This window comes from Rhinoderma darwinii, chromosome 4 (genome assembly GCF_050947455.1).
Source record: "Rhinoderma darwinii isolate aRhiDar2 chromosome 4, aRhiDar2.hap1, whole genome shotgun sequence".
NCBI lineage: Eukaryota > Metazoa > Chordata > Amphibia > Anura > Rhinodermatidae > Rhinoderma > Rhinoderma darwinii.
This window is the reverse complement of record NC_134690.1, coordinates 61,032,985-61,051,336: the sequence shown is the minus strand read 5'-3', so window position 1 is coordinate 61,051,336 and position 18,352 is coordinate 61,032,985.

Here is an 18,352-nt window from a genome sequence, read left to right as displayed (position 1 = left end):
CCTGCTGCCGGAGCCTCATCTTAAGCCTGAATCACCGCTACAGTCTACATCGCCGCAGGTACCCTTTCTGGACTATAGACATTGTATTGTACCTGGTTGGCCAGCTGCCTTTCCGCTACGCGGTAAGGCCCAGTGGGTCCACACCCCGCATTGTGACAGTTATGATCACAGCGTCCGCCAGCCTGCAGAAATGGCATGGTCTTAAGGCCTCATGCACACGGCCGCGCCCGTAATCACAGCCCGCGATTGCGGGCATGGCCAGCCGTCGACGGCCGCGGGCCGCAGCCCGCATTTTCGGCCCGTTCTCCCATACAAAGTATGCCAGTAAAACGCAAAAGATAGAACATGTTCTATCTTTTGTGGTACAGTTCTACGGCACAGACACCTATCCGTAGCGATATGAAAAGGTGTCCGCGGCCAATAGAACTGGAAACTGGGTCTGTGGGCTCTGGGAGACACAGATTTTAGCACAATGAGGCCAAATGGGTCTCCTGAGGTCTTCGAGGTACTGGGAAGCAGCCCGCTCACTGTGATGAGAGACAGACATGGTCTGGGACCTGTGAAAACATCGAATCAATGGAGATAGAGGGCTCCAGAAATCCATAAATGATTGGTTCAGAGGCCTAGGATGTTGCATGTATAATACATATTATTGTTTTAATCCCTGTGTTTTATGTCATGTGTTACGTGTTTACAATGCACCTTTACAGAGTCTCGAAATGTAATGGACCAGACTCTTCCCTTTCTCCGTAGGTTAGATTCGACTCTACCTTAACCCCTTCAGGACCCAGCCTGTTTTGGCCTTCAGGACCCAGCCGATTTTTTCAAATCTGACATGTGTCACTTTATGTGGTAATAACTCCGGAATGTTTTTACCTATCCAAGCGATTCTGAGATTGTTTTCTCGTGACATATTGTACTTTATGTTAGTGAAAAAATTGTCGATAAATTCAATATTTATGTGTGAAAAAGACCAACATTTAGAGAAAATTTGCAAAAATTAGCATTTTTCTAAATTCAAATTTATCTGCTTGTAAGACAGATAGTAATACCACACAAAATAGTGACTAGTTAACATTTCCCATATGTCTACTTTATGTTTGCATTGTTTTTTGAACGTTCTATTATTTTTCTAGGACGTTACAAGGCTTAGAACTTTAGCAGCAATTTCTCATATTTTAAAGAAAATTTCAAAAGGCAATTTTTTCAGGGACCAGTTCAGTTCTGAGGTGGCTTTGAGGGCCTTATATATTAGAAAATCCCCAGAAGTCACCCCATTTTAAAAACTGCACCCCTCAAAGTATTCGAATCAGCATTCACAAAGTGTTTTAACCGTTTAAGCATTTCACATGAATTAAAGCAAAGTAGAGGTGAAATTTACAAATTTTTTTTTTTTTGCCGAGATTCATTTCTAATAAATTTTTTTTTTGTAACACAGAAGGTTTTACCAGAGAAATGCAACTCAATATTTATTGCCCAGATTCTGCAGTGTTTAGAAATATCCCACATGTGGCCCTAGTGTGATAATGGACTGAAGAACCGGCCTCAGAAGCAAAGGAGCACCCAGTGGATTTTGGGCCTCCCTTTTTTTAGAATATATTTTAGGCACCTTGTCAGGTTTGAAGAGGTCTTGTGGTGCCAAAACAGTGGAAACACCCCAAAAGTTACCCCATTTTAGAAACTACACCCCTCAAGGAATTTATCTAAGTTTATAGTTAGCATTTTGACAGCACAGGTTTTTCGCTAAATTTATTAGTTTGTAAAAATGAAAACATAGACATTTTTAATATTTACGAGGAATAATGAAGAAAATCACCCCAAAATTTGTAAAGCAATGTCTCTTGATTACAGCAATATCCCATATGTGGTAATAAACTGCTGATTGGACCCACAGCAGGGCTCAGAAGGGAAGAAGTGCCATTTGGATTTTGGAGCACGGATTTTGCAGGATTTTTTTTTCGGTGCCATGTCACATTTGCAACGCCCTGGAGAGACCAAAACAGGGGAAACCCCCCAAAAGTGACCCCATTTTGGAAACTACACCCCTCAAGGAATTTATCTAGGGGTATAGTTAGCATTTTGACCACACAGGTGTTTTGCAGAATTTAGTGGAATTAGGCAGTGAAAATGAAAATCAACTTTTTTTCTGAAAAAGCATAAAAATTTTAAATTTTTACAAGGAATAAAGGAAAAAAAGAACCACAACATTTGTAAAGCATTTTCTCCTGATTACGGCAATACCCCATATGTGGTAATAAACTGCTGATTGGACCCATGGCAGCGCTCAGAAGGGAAGTAGCGCCATTTGGATTTTGGAGTACGGATTTTGCTGGATTGTTTTTCGGTGCCATGCCGCCTTTGCAACGCCCTGGAGCGACCAAAACAGTGGAAGCCCCCCCAAGTTACCCAATTTTGGAAACACCCCTCAAGGAATTTTTCTAGGGGTATAGTGAGCATTTAGACTCCACGGGTCTTTTGCAGAATTTTTCTAGAATTAGGCGGAGAAAATTAATATCACAATTTTTATCCACTAAAATGTTGAATTTTCTCATTTTCACAATGGATAAAGGAGAAAAAAACAACCAAGTTTTGTAAAGCAATTTCTCCCGAGTACGGAAATACCCCACATGTGGTCATACATTTTTTTCATTAGAAATGAATTAACCCTTTCAGGACTGATCCATTTTTTGCTTTCTTATTTTCGTTTTTCACTACCCGCCTTCCAAGAGCCATAACTTTTTTATTTTTCCGTCAGTAGAGTGAGGTGAGAGCTTATTTCTTGCGGGAGGAATTGTAGTTTCTATTGATACCATTTAAAGTGCCATAAAAAGTACTGGGAAACTGAAAAAAAATAGGAAAATATAGTAATATAGGAAAAAAATCTGATTCCATTTTTTGGGGTTTTCGTTTTTACAGCTTTCGCCGTGCGGTAAAAACGAAAACTACAGCCATTTTGGCAGTTGAAATTATTTAAGTTTTTTACTGTTTTCATCGTGCAAGTTAAAAAATGGTATATTGTAATAGTTCGTCCTTTTACGGACGTAGCGATATCAATTCTGTTTATTTTTTTACATTACTTTTGAAGAAAAATTGTAAAAGGTTTTTTTTTTTAACTTTAAACTTTTTTCTTTCTCACTACTAATAACTTTAATTCTTCTACACATTTTATTAGTCCCCTTAGGGGACTTGTACCAGCGATCATTGGATCACGGGTACAATACGCTGCAATACTAATGTATTGCAGTATATTGTTATTTTTACAGACTCCTGTAACAGAGCTATCGCTGTTCCTGTCTGTTAGTCCCGGGTGTCAGCTGTAATACACAGCCGACACCCGCAGCGTATGGAACGGGCTCAGCACGTGAGCCCGCTCCATACATCACCCCCGCACCATGACGTGCTATTAAGTCATAGTGCTCAAAGGGGTTAATGCACAGCGGATGGTGTGAATATTGCAATTTCCACTGATATGCCATTTTAGTGCATAATATGTTGTGCCCAGTTTGTGCCCATGAAGACAAATACCTCATAAAGCGTTAAGCGGGTTCTCCCGGGTATGGCGATGCCATATATGTGGGCACAAGCTGCTGTTTTGGCACGCTGCAGGGCTCAGAAGGGAGGGACGCCATTTTGCTTTTGGAGCGCAGATTTTGCTTGGTAGTTTTTCTGTTTTGGGTTTCGCTGGTATTTCAGTTTATAATGTAGGGGCATATGTAATCTGTGCGGAGAACATCAGGGCATAATAAGAGGGTATAAAAATGCGGTAAATAAATAATAATTCATAGATGTGTGGCCGATGTCGCACTGATAAATGGTGTCGGATGTTACCCGCTTTTAGAAAACACTGCAAGTTTTGCATCGCCATATTCTGAGAGCCAGAATTTCTTTATTTTTTTTACCTTCGGAGCTGCGTGAGGGCTGATTTGTTTTGCGGGACAATCTGTACTTTTCATTGGTACCATTTTGGGATACATGCGATTTTTTTGATCACTTTTTATTAAATTTTTTTGCAAGCCGGGTGACCAAAAACAAGCAATTCTGACGATGTTTTTTAGTTTATTTTTTTGCGGCGTTCACCGTGCACTATAAATGACCATTATATTTTATTCTGCGGGTCGGTACGATTACGGCGATACCAGATGTATATAGGTTTTTTTTATGTTTTGCAGAGTTTGCGCAATAAAATCACTTCTTTATAAAATAATTTATTTTCTGTGTCACCATATTCTGAGAGCCGTAACTTTTTTATTTTTCAGTCAAAAAAGCTGTGTAAGAGCTTGTTTTTTGCGGGATGGGTTGTAGTTTTTATAGGTACTATTTTCGGGTACATGCGACTTTTTGATCACTTTTTATTCTCTATTTTTGGAGGGGTGGTGACCAAAAAATAGCGATTCTGGTGTAGTTTTTTATTGATTTTTTTTGGGGTGTTCATCGTGCGGGAAAAATAACATTATAGTTTTATAGTTGGGGTCGTTACGAACGCGGTGATACCAGATATGTGTACTTTTTTTAACGTGTTCATTTTTTTCCTATAATGAAAGACTTATTATAGGAAAAAAATGCAGTGTTTGTTTATATCACTTATAACTTTTATTTTTACACTTTTTTTAAAACATTTTTATTATCTTTTTTTTACTTTTTTCACTTGTCCCACTAGGGGACACTTAGACTTGCAGCTTTGATCGCTGCTAGAGTACATTATACTACCTACGTAGTGTAATGTACTCTAACTGTCATTGTGACGTGACAGTCACACTGACAGGAAGCCTCGGAGGACCGGCAGGAGGCTGCTCCTCCGAGGCTTCCGTACATGGCAACCCGGAGGTCATTGTCTGACCTCCGATTGCCACGACAAGCATCACTTCAAGCGATCACTTCGTGGGGGCTGCCGATGTGCTTCAAACCACTTAAATGCGGCTACGGCAATCCGTCGCCGCATTTATGGGGTTAATTTCCGAAATCAGCGGCAATGGTCCGCTGACCGGCAAGGCTGGAGTGTCAGCTGTCGGGGACAGCTGACCTCTCGGTTCCCGGACACTGTCCGTTAGGACAGTGTGCGCCGGGAACTACTCCGCAATAGTACGTCTGGATGCGGGAAGCAAGCCCTGTGCAGGACGTACTATTGCGGAGCAGCGCGTGAAGAGGTTAAGAACAAAAAATGAGTGCAGATCGTGTATTACAGTATATGTTTTTATGTGTTCCTTATGTTCTTGATATATAGATGTTCCTGAATGGCTCAGTACGTGCTACTTTTGCTATAAACATAGCTGCTTTTGCTGCACCATTTCAAAGACCGTTATGACTGGATATAGCTTGCTGCATTTTTATGTCTTATTAGTAGCCAATCTTTGATTTTGCCAGGAAATCTGTAGCTTTATAGAATAAGGATAGCAGATGATTTGTTTTTTTCACTTGCCGCTTTTTTCACTTTTTCAATATAAGAACACTATTCATTCCCCACTAACGCAAACACACGGCCCTCCCTCAGTGGCGAGTAGAGGAAAAACACAGCATACAGGCAGCAGGAGAAAACAAGTGTCGGTGGTAGCGGTAACATCTGGGCATGGAGCCTGAGACACTCCCATTTCGGGCGGAGGCCTTCTGCCCACTCAGGAGATCGGAGGATCAAGCGTGAGAGGTCTGGAATCAGCAGGAGGGTCTAGGTCTACGGCTGCTGGGGACAGGCCCCAGGTGAGTCTACCCCTTTTTCTACGTGTTTCCCAGTGGGGGAGGGAAGTATGTCAGTAGATTATTTGCATTGCGGTAGCTACACACTCAGTGGACAGTGCATTGTCAGCGGGTCCCGCTGTGTCGGGAGTTGTAGATGGCCAGATGCCGTAGACTTCGGGGGTGATGTCGGGTACCAAAGCGAAAACGGCCGATTAAGTGCGCTTGGCGGATACAGAGCAGGGTGAGGTATGTGTGTTTTGAGGGGCCGTTGGGAGCACATTTAAAAGCGGAAGTGCGGAATTTGGAAAGATGAGTACGTCTAAATTTTTTTCCTGTTACCATTAGAGAAATTTTATTTAAATTGGGTTAAGCCGGATGAGTGTAAAAAGGATGAAGAAGAGAGATGGCGATTTCGGCTGATTCCCCGTACCTTTTCTAACTGGCTACAAGCATTTGCTATCTTGGCAAGTGTGATAGGATAAAAAGCGGCGGAAAATTGTTCTGTGCTTTTTTGTTATCTAGACGCAGTGGGGGAGGCGTACAAGGTTTATGTAGGTATGGCATTGCTTAGGTATGATGAGCATTTTATACAGCGGAAGGCCGTGCGGCCTTCGCTACGTTGGGATCACAAAGACATCAGTCTTTGAATGAGACTTATGGCGGCAACCAGGGGTCTGAATCAGCTCTTTCATGGGACAGCCGGCGGGTCGGGGTCAGCAACATGTCGGTCGGCGGCGTCTGGGAAAAGTTGCTGTTGGCATTATAACGAAGGGCACTGTAAATTCGGGTCAGATTGCCTTTACAAACACGAGTGCTCTGGATGTGGAGGATCCCATGGTTTGTCGTGTTGCTTTAAAAAGGGCAAGGGCAAGGGAGGAGAGTTTGACCAGAAGAGGGGCAACCCCAGTGAAGGTGAAAAAGATGTTGCCTTTTCTAATGCAGTATCCAAATAGACGCAGGTGCCACTGTTAACTGAAGGTTTTGAAGTGGGTTTTGGATTCCTAGTTTGTCACCAGCTCCAGGGGGATATATACGTAATTTGTCCACTTCATTGGCTCGACCTGCTGTGTTTTCTGAAAAGCTTCAGAAGGAGGTTTGGTGTTAGGGCGCATAGCTGGTCCTTTCGCGGGGGCCCCAATAACAGATTTGCGTATTTCTCCGTTAGGTTTAGTGCCCAAAAAAGAATCAAACTTATTTTGCATGATTTATCACTTGTCATATCCAGTAGGCAGGTCGGTGATTAACGGTATTGACCCAGAACTTTGTAAGGTATCGTATAGTTCCTTCGATTCGGCGTTAACGTGGGTGTGGAAATATGGTAGGGGTTCGTTGTTAGCAAAAACGGATATTGAGGCAGCATTTCATTTGCTCCCGGTCCACCCTGATAGTTTCCATTTGTTGGGGTGCTGCTGGCAGGGCCAATATTTTGTGGATTGCTGTCTACCAATGGGTTGCTCAGTATCTTGCTCCTATTTTGAGACGTTCAGCACGTTCCTCGAGTGGGTCGTGCGACAGGAGGCGCAGATTACTTCTGTGCTCCATTACCTCAACGATTTCTTATTTGTCGGCCCAGTTCATATGTGAGTTTGTTCGGTTTTGTTGCACACTATGCAAAGGATTGCGGATGAGTTTGCTGTACATTTGGCCCTGGACAAGACGGAGGGCCCGGTGACTGTTACGTTTTTAAGGATAGTCATAGACACGCATCGCACGGAATGTTGCTTCCCAGAAGACAAATTGGAGGAAATGTCGATCGTGGCACGCACACTCAGGGCAAAGAAGGTTAGGCTCAGGGATCTGCAGTCTTTGTTAGATAGACTTCATTTTGCCTGCAGAATTAGGCCCATGGGACGTATATTCTGCAGGCGTTCGGCCATGGCGACTGCAGGAGTGCCGTCGCCTTTGCATTTTATCCGTTTATCAGTGTCTTTGAAGGAGGATTTGGCGGTGTGGAAACGTTTCTTGGAACAGTATAACGGTCGATCGGTTATTATGACCGGCCCAGTGTTAAATGTAGATCTAGAGTTGTACATGGATGCTTCAGGGGCACAACGAATTGGGGCGTATTTCCAAGGACAGATCGATGGCCGGCAGTTTGGGTAGAGAAGGGGTGGTGTTCGAATTTGGAGTTGTTGGAGCTATTTCCGATTGTGGTGGCAGTGGAAATATGGGGTGACAGGTTGAGAGATAAGAGAGTTAGTTTCATGTGAGATAATATGGGGGTGGCAGAGGCAGTGAATAGCCAGACAGCAAATTCTCCACCTGTAGTTCGCTTATTACGTCATTTGGTGTTGTTGGGCCTGACTTCGAATGCTCAGTTTGTGGCAGTGCATGCTCCTGGGGTCTGTAATTCGGTAGCTGATTCTCTTTCTCGGTTTCAGTGGGAAAAGTTTCGGGAGTTGGTGCCGGAAGCAGACAGAGAGGGGATCCAGTGTCCAGAACGGCTTTGGCGGTTGGTGTAGACGCAGCAATGAGGTTAATTCGAAGGTCTGTCAGTGAGGCCACGTGGATGGCTTAAAGCAAGGTTTGGCTGGAATGGGAGAAAGTGTTGGACAAAGCGGGGTGTGACTCTGGTGACCGGGAGTCATGTGTTTTGTATTTTGTGGGTAGGGCGTACAGTTCTGGGGTGTCTCCTTCGGGAATGTGCCACAAGTTGTCAGCGTTGGCTTTTTGGTTCAAAAGTAGACACAAAGTGGATGGGACTAAGGCCTTTTTTTGTTAGGCAAGCCATAAAGGGTTTTAGGAAGGGTTGTGTGGTCAGGGACCCTAGATGTCCGGTTTCTTTTTCACTGCTGTGGAATTTGTAACGTACGTTAGTGAGTGTGTTTTTGGACAGGTTTGATACGGGTTTATTTTGTATCACTCTGCAGAAAAAGATAAAAAGAAAGTGCACAGCGTGCATAAACCTGTGTGATAAGAGAGGAAACAGAGATGGTCAATTATGATATTTTGTATGCCATTTTCGTTGGATTTCTTTGGGGCATTCAGGATTTCAGAGCTGGTTGCACCTAACAGGTCAAGAATTGGAGGTTTGCTGTTTGAGGATGTGTCATTGGATGGGTCAGTTCTTCGCTGTTTGTTGAGACGATCTAAGATAGATCAGTGTGGGGGGTTATGATTCATTTAAGGCAACTAGAAGGGTCGGATATGGGCCCGGTCTGGTGTTTTCAGCGATATGTTGTGGTTCGGCCTACAGGGGGTCTTCCTTTATTGGTGCATATGGATGGTTTGTTTTCGTCTAAATACCAGTTTGTGCAAGTTTTTCGGAAGTGCTTGGGCGGGTTGGGTGTGGACGGAGCTAGTTACAGTTCACGTTCATTCCACATAGGGGCTGCAACAGCAGCAACCAGGTGGGGTTTGGCCCCCGATGTGTTTAAGAAAATAGGGCGCTGGGAGTCGGAGCGTTACAAATTGTACGTGAGACCACATTTAGTTTAAGGAATGTGATTACAAGTGGGGGAGGGGAGTACATGGTTGGCTTTGATGTGGGAATGTGTTGGCTGGATGTGTCGTTCATATTTCTGTTGTTTTTCAGGGGTCAGACTGTGTCTAGTGTGGATCGTGGGACACTCGTACGTGTATTGGGGCGGATTGAGAGCTGATGTGCAGCCAGGTGGACGCCAGCTTCGGTTCGATAGATCGGAGGCCCAGGTGAGATGGTTAGTGGTGCGAGGTTTATTGTGGAGCCGTCTTTTGCTCCAATTTTATGCAGGTTTGGACAGAGTGCCGGACGTTCTGCTCATCCATGTAGGTGGGAATGACTTGGGGGCCAGGGTGCCACAGGATTTAGTGAGAGATGTTAAGATTGATTTGTTGCGATTACGGGTGGCCTATCCGGGCATAATCTGTTCGGATATAGTGCCCAGAAAAGTCCAGCGTCAGGCGAGCTCGGTTTCTGCATTAAACCGGGCACAGGTGAAGGTAAACAAGGCGGTGGGACGATTTGTTGCCCGTAATGGTGGAATTGTGGTGCGGCATCGAGACTTGGAGATGGTGGATGCATCTCTTATGCGACCAGATGGCGTAGATCTCAATGCCATTGGGTTGGATATCTGGTCTTTCGGTTTGCAAGAGGGGATCGAACGGGCCCTATGTGTATGGATGGACGATCAGGCATAAGGGAGTCATGCAAGATCGTCATGGCAGGAGTATGAGGAGTTCTTGAAGGTAGAAGTTGTCGTGGAAATCCATCGCTCAAAATATATTAGACTGAAATTTATACGAGTACAAACAGACTCTCAAGGCCAGACTCCATTAGTCAGTATCCTAATTAGGATATTTCACCGATATATATTGAGAGAGGAGAAGAAAACACACAGACACGCTGAAATGTTCAAAATGCTCCTCTGAAGGATTTATTACCAAACTCAAACTGTTAAACTGAAATTCAGAAGGGGTGTAGGCTTGAGGTAAACCAATCAGAGACAATATAACAATATTTGTTATTCAGTAAAAAGCATACAATAAAATACATCCCAGATACATCGTTATAATTCTTCACACATCAGGTTTTGCAGGCCTTATCTCTTTAGGACAGAATGTCCTCGTGGATATGGGGGAGAGACCTTCTTTCACGCATACTTGCCACCCTCCCATCTCCCTCCCTGTCCAGCTTCGCATGGGAACCAAGGTCAAAGATAAAACATACGAAATCAACATTACTTGTATTAAAGGAACTGTAAAGGATCTGCCAGGCACTACGTCTGTGGAGACTCCCAGGGTTAATCAGTCGACACCTGAGGCCAGACCTCTTAGACTGACACCGGCTCCCACCAATCAGGGTGGCAGGCTCAGGAGTGGGAGAGCCTATCGCGGCCTGGTCAGTCAGAGTTAGCTCCGCCCCCTGTCCATTTATACCTGCAGTTTTCTCTTCCTCATTGCTTGTTATTCTTTTGGATTCCTGGCCCCACTGCTGCTTGCTCCAGCCTGCTTCTGCCGTGCTTCTGCCTTGCTGCAGTTCTCCTTGACTTGACTTGCTTTGCTTTGCTTTGCCCCTGGCTTGCTTCTGTCTCCGTGCCCGCTCGGGTTACTCACTTCGTCCTGGTCCTGACTGTTCGTTCGCCGCTCCGTTTCCTCGTGGCGTTCCGTGGCTACTGCCCCTTCCCTTGCGTGTTCCCTGTTTGTTTTCCTGTGCACTTAGACAGCGTAGGGACCGCCGCCCAGTTGTACCTCGTCGCCTAGGGCGGGTCGTTGCAAGTAGGCAGGGACAGGGCGGTGGGTAGATTAGGGCTCACTTTCCCTTCACCTCCTTCCTGCCATCACAGAATAACAAGCCTCTGTGATGGCAGGAAGGAGGTGAAGGGAAAGTGAGCCCTAATCTACCCACCGCCCTGTCCCTGCCTACTTGCAACGACCCGCCCTAGGCGACGAGGTACAACTGGGCGGCGGTCCCTACGCTGTCTAAGTGCACAGGAAAACAAACAGGGAACACGCAAGGGAAGGGGCAGTAGCCACGGAACGCCACGAGGAAACGGAGCGGCGAACGAACAGTCAGGACCAGGACGAAGTGAGTAACCCGAGCGGGCACGGAGACAGAAGCAAGCCAGGGGCAAAGCAAAGCAAAGCAAGTCAAGTCAAGGAGAACTGCAGCAAGGCAGAAGCACGGCAGAAGCAGGCTGGAGCAAGCAGCAGTGGGGCCAGGAATCCAAAAGAATAACAAGCAATGAGGAAGAGAAAACTGCAGGTATAAATGGACAGGGGGCGGAGCTAACTCTGACTGACCAGGCCGCGATAGGCTCTCCCACTCCTGAGCCTGCCACCCTGATTGGTGGGAGCCGGTGTCAGTCTAAGAGGTCTGGCCTCAGGTGTCGACTGATTAACCCTGGGAGTCTCCACAGACGTAGTGCCTGGCAGATCCTTTACAGTACTCCCCCTTTTATGAGGGGCCACCGGACCCTTACTAAGAGGACCCGGTTTAGTGGGGAAGAGAAGGTGGAACCTCCTGACCAATACCCCAGCGTGAACATCTCGAGCAGGTACCCAAGTCCTCTCCTCCGGCCCGTATCCTCTCCAATGGACCAGGTACTGGAGGGAGCCCTGGATCATCCTACTGTCCACAATCTTGGCCACCTCGAATTCCACCCCCTCAGGGGTGAGAACGGGAACAGGAGGTTTCCTAGAGGGGGACCAGGATTGTGGACAGTAGGATGATCCAGGGCTCCCTCCAGTACCTGGTCCATTGGAGAGGATACGGGCCGGAGGAGAGGACTTGGGTACCTGCTCGAGATGTTCACGCTGGGGTATTGGTCAGGAGGTTCCACCTTCTCTTCCCCACTAAACCGGGTCCTCTTAGTAAGGGTCCGGTGGCCCCTCATAAAAGGGGGAGTACTGTAAAGGATCTGCCAGGCACTACGTCTGTGGAGACTCCCAGGGTTAATCAGTCGACACCTGAGGCCAGACCTCTTAGACTGACACCGGCTCCCACCAATCAGGGTGGCAGGCTCAGGAGTGGGAGAGCCTATCGCGGCCTGGTCAGTCAGAGTTAGCTCCGCCCCCTGTCCATTTATACCTGCAGTTTTCTCTTCCTCATTGCTTGTTATTCTTTTGGATTCCTGGCCCCACTGCTGCTTGCTCCAGCCTGCTTCTGCCGTGCTTCTGCCTTGCTGCAGTTCTCCTTGACTTGACTTGCTTTGCTTTGCTTTGCCCCTGGCTTGCTTCTGTCTCCGTGCCCGCTCGGGTTACTCACTTCGTCCTGGTCCTGACTGTTCGTTCGCCGCTCCGTTTCCTCGTGGCGTTCCGTGGCTACTGCCCCTTCCCTTGCGTGTTCCCTGTTTGTTTTCCTGTGCACTTAGACAGCGTAGGGACCGCCGCCCAGTTGTACCTCGTCGCCTAGGGCGGGTCGTTGCAAGTAGGCAGGGACAGGGCGGTGGGTAGATTAGGGCTCACTTTCCCTTCACCTCCTTCCTGCCATCACAGAAACAATGACTTTCCTATTCACTACAATAAAACCAAAATGGGAACTCCAGACAAGATGGCTGCTGCACGAAACTAAATCATTTAAACATTATCATCACTTTCACATAATACATATCTTAGTAATTCGGCATCCTGCTTGATAATTCACAATGTAATTTCATACAGAGAATATAAGCAAATAAATCATCCTTCACAAACCTCCCTTTTTCTCATATTAAATTACAGAAATGATATATTATGATTATGAAACTCAAACAATATATCAATAGGGCCACAACTAATATGATGCCATCACCAATGTCCGGTTAGGGTATGGGGTCCCACCAGTGTATTGACAAGTCATGTACATCATCGTCCTCTTCTTCTCCTGTCTTCTGATTAGAACACTTGATACTGCTGACGGATTCACTCAGGTCTTTGGTCCTTACTTTGAACTTTGCTGATGTCATCAGGACTTGGTTTGGTCCTTCTCATCTTTCAGACCCCGTCTCTTTTAGTTTACGTCACCGGGCTGTACACAACACCTCATGCTGTGAGCCTGGTGTGAGATCCCACGTAGGCGGATTAGTGGAGTGTTATTGTGACACCACAAACCCTCCGCTCATCTGTCTTCTTCCTCCGGTAAGTTACTTGTCTGGGCGGCTGCTTGGAATTGTGACACTGCCGTCAGTTCATGACAAACGCGTTGTACTGGCTCCGGCTGCGCCTGCCGCACCTCAGTAATGGAGTTCATCGTATTAAAAATCTTTTAGTTCATATTTACTGGCACTTGCTGGGGACCCCCAACCCTTGTCAATTGTTACTAATCTGGTGATAACATCTACGTACTATAAAAGTTGTTCTAAGTACATACTATAACATTGTCAGGCTCTTAAACTAAATCAAACAAACACCTTTTATATCAGAAAAAAACTTCTCTGCTCCAATGGACATGGCACCTAGAAGATGTGTAATTATTGGGTACATTTCATTTGCACTTGGTGTCACGCTTTCCAGCAGGATTTGTACCTTGATCTCAGCTGATTGCCTGGAACATCTCCAGCTCACCAAAATATACACAGATTCCACATGTTTATCTGACAAATGTCGCAAACCAATTTTTCTTACTCTAATTTGTATTGCATGGGAAGGCCTCTCAAGGTCTGTTCTCTTCGTGGGAGGCGGGTATGATAAGGTTGGCACCGGTCTGCCAGGACTGTTCTGTAGGCAAATCAAACAGCTCTAACAGAATTTAGCAGCAACAGCTGTAAAGCCTGGGACATACCAATTAGATCTTACCAAATCGATCCTTGCAGTCTTGGGGCATATGTGAGGTCATACACCATCAATGCAAAAGCCATCAAGAGTGCCTTGGGTGTTACCGGTTCACCTTCCCCTATCCGTCCACATTCTGTTAGAATCTGGTTCTCACGCCTTCCGCTCCCAGTTGGACTCTTCCTGTGGAGAACAAACTTTTTCATTGTATAAACATTAATTGATCTTAATCAAATAATTAATTTGAAGAAAAACATTAACAAATAACATCTTTACATCAAACGTTCACATTGAGCAATAACTAGAAATGGTACATGCAAACTCATTTTTCTTCTTTATATATATATATATATATATATATATATACACACACACACACACACACACACACACACACACACACGCAAACACTGCACAGAATTTTCCTTTCACAATAACAATGACAAAAAACAAATAACTAAAAATGTTTTCAAATGGGAATATTCCACTTCTGTACCTTTTATCTGACGCATGACTCTAATAGTCCAATGCTAAGGCTGGTCCAGAACTTTACATAAAACTTAACTTCAGTATTTAATATTCCCACAACACTTCTTAAATACAATTATTAAACAAACTAACTTTGGAATAACATCTGGAGAACTGCTGATATCTTATTGTACAAACATCAGATCAATACTTGGGATAACATTGTTCCCCTGTCACTTACACACAACGTCTGCAGTGGGGAAAATACAGGCCGGGCTTCAGGCCCCCCTGAGAACAGATCTACACACACGAGCACATTGTCATACACTTCTACCTCGGGTAGTTGTATATTCTGCAGTCGCTGGGACTGTTAATCTGGCCGGGCTGCACTTTTCACAGGTACCTTTGATGTTTTACCTATTTCATGCCATGCGCACATCATGCCGGCTGCTACAAACCTAGTGGTGGCATTATTGTATCCAGGGACAAGCCAATTTACTGATACCTGGCTGCACATACCCTTGTTGTCAGGTCTGTTTTCTCTTGCTCTCTCAATTGGCTTACCGATGATCCAATAAAATTCCTACTACCAATGGGCCCATAATTGTGGGCGATGCCAAAAGCGTACCTAGAGTCAGTGTATATGTCGGCCGTCTTACCTTCTGCCAGGTTACAGCCTCAGCGAGCACCTCCAGCTCCGCTCCTTGAGATGAACAAGAAGGTGAGAGTGGTTTCTGGGTAATTTACCTTGTGCCTCATATCCTGTTCTACACATACTGTATGAAGTATGTCTACATTACAAATTTACATTGGAAACCCATGTCACATATAGATAGAACATTTCAAAAGGGTGGAGTTTTATTGTTCCACATTCATCTGATGACCCAGAACACTTGTAAATCCCACCCACCAGGTCCTGTAAATACCTGATTAATACAAAAACAAACAAAATATGTTACTGAAATCTGGCAAACAATATTCAAACAATTTTTTTTGTTTTGCCTTCTCCCCATCTAAATCTGTAAAGACTCATCTGTGAGTGACGTCACCTCTGCCTCCTGTGTAAATTTGCTGGAGGGGGATGGTCTCTTACACAATACCTCATATTGGGTGGAGACTACAGCACAGCTTACCCAGTGCCATATTCACCGTTCTGGAAGGATCTGGAACCATCTACACAGAAAAACCTAAAAATGTAGGTTACTGTCATACACATTTAATCTGGGTTACTCCTTGAAGCTCATACACATTTAATCTGGGTTACTCCTTGAAGCTCATACACATTTTGTAGATCTCCTAGAACCAAATTCATTAATTTAAAACAAAATAAAACACAAAACAAAACTACCTGATCAGTCCCTTCACCATTCCCCCCTATTTGGACTCTGCGAAAGTAATGTAGCAGGGATCAAAACTACATATCAACATAATAAAATTAGCCACTCTATCGGGGGGGGGGGGCACTAGTTTAACCCCCTGTAATACACAACAGCCTGGAACAAAAAAGATTACTTTCTCCTGACAAAAATACATTTTATCTTAAAAATGACCTGCAACCATTTACCTGTAAAACATCTCACATTTTCAAAAATAACATTTAGGCAGCACTATAGCACGTGCCTCATGTGTGAAAACAAAAACAAGACAAATGTAATTAGTTATTCAATAACACAGAAAATAATATATCTGGTAATATTAACAGGTTCCCGACCGCTGGCCGTAAATATACGGCCAGCGGCCAGGGTCTCTAAAGTCCGGCGTATAGTATATATACGGCCGCACTTCAGAGACTGTGCACGCGCGATCGCGTGCACACAGCTCTATGCCCTGGCTGTTGCTAACAGCCATGGGCACTGGGCAGAATGTCAGGGGTCAATCTTTTGGCCCCTGAACATGTGATCGCTGTGACAACCAATCACAGCGATCACATGCATTTCTGCATAGAAAACAGTGTGCACGCGATCGCGTGCACACAGCCCTGTGCCCTCGCTGTTACCAACAGCTCTGGGCACTGGGCAGAGTATCAGGGACCAATCTGATGGTCCCTGATCATGTGGTCGCTGTGAAAACCTATCACAGCGACCACATTTGTTTTATTTTGACTTTTCTGGCAGTAAATCTCCTGCCTCTTTTCTTCTCCTCAAACATTGTTTCAGTTTGAGGAGAAGAAGAGACTCGGGAGAATTGCTGCCAGAAGAATACAGTGAAAAAAAATACAGTTACACTAAAACATTCTCTGTATAGATAGATTTCTATCTATCTATACAATCTATCTATCCATCTATCTTTTTTTCTATCTATCTACCTTTCTTTCTTTTATTCTATTAGAATAGGCAGGTAGGGAGTATATAATTATATATATATCCACATATATATAATATATATAGCAATAGCGGTTTATTTTTTTGTTAGCGGTAGTGTAGATATATATAGCAGTTAGTTTGTGTGTTTTATAAAAAAAAAAAAAAAAAAAAAAAATTTGTTTAGTTAGTGTTAGTGTTAGTTACGTTATGGCGAGGAAGTTGTTTAGCGCCGAGGAGGCATACGCCATGCTGTGGTCTGAGTCGGAGACCGCATCAGAGATGGCGTCCGAGATGGAACCTGTTTTAGGTAGTGACGATGACAGCGTCACTTCAGGTTCATCTTCAGGGGACGTTGTCCCTGATGCAGTCGAAACTGCAGAACATGAAAGTGCAGGGCCAAGTAGCGCTGTAGCACGGGACAGCCTGGTCCCTCCAGTCCAGGCTCTTGTATGGGCACCTGCCCCATCTTTTGGGCCTAGAATCCACGGATTTACGGCCACTCCTGGCATAACCGTGGACAATACAAATTTTGTCCAAATGGATTACTTCCATTTATTTATAACGGACGACATCCTAAATCAGATTGTCCACGAAACAAATTTATATGCCACGCAATATATAAGGCAGAAACCTTCATCCACCCATGCCAGAGATTGGACGCCCACCAATTTGCAGGAATTAAAAAATTTTTTGGGGCTCACCCTAAATATGGGTATTGTCAAAAAGCCCTCCATTAGGTCTTACTGGTCAACAAGACCCGCCCAAGCCACCCCAGTATATTCTGCAGTAATGCCCAGGTCTCGTTATGAGACAATAATGAGGTTCCTCCACTTCAATGACAACGCACAGGCCCCCCCAAGTACCGATGCAAACCGGGATCGGTTGTTCAAAATAAGACCGCTAATAAATTCCCTGAATAATTTATTTCTGCAACTCTACACCCCTGAGCAGAATGTAAGTGTGGACGAATCCCTCCTCAACTTCCATGGCAGACTTAGCTTTCGCCAATATCTACCTTCAAAAAGGGCAAGATATGGCGTTAAGCTCTACAAATTGTGTGAAAGCGGGTCAGGATATACCACCGCCTTCAGGATTTATGAAGGGCGGGACCGCACAATAAATGTTCCTGGATGCCCCCCTGATCTTTCCACCAGCAGTAAGATCGTGTGGGAGATAATGCAGCCTCTGCTTCACAAGGGGTACCACCTGTACTGTGATAATTTTTATTCCAGTGTGCCCCTGTTTAGGCATTTGCATGCTGCAAGGACTGGGGCATGTGGTACCATGCGCAAAAACAGAATTGGTTTTCCACAGCAATTAGTGGGGAAGCGCATGGTAAAGGGGGACTCCTGTGCTTATGCATCTGAAGAATTGCTGGCGGTCAAGTTCAGGGATCGCAAAGATGTGTATGTGCTAAGCACGATTCATACCGCAGGAACAGTGGCAGTGAGGGAAAGAGGGGCAACATCGGACAAGCACAAACCAGTGAGCGTGTCCGAATATAACAAGTACATGGGGGGGGTGGATTTAAGCGACCAGGTTTTACAGCCCTATTTAGTAAAACGCAAAACTAAAACCTGGTACAAAAAGGTGGCCATTTATTTGTTACAGGTGGCCATCCACAACTCATTTGTGCTCTATAAAAAAAACAGAGGCAGAGACACATACCTGGATTTCCAGGAGAAAATTATTGAAGGCCTCATTTTTGATGTTCAGGACACCCGAGAATGCCCCCAGTCTGA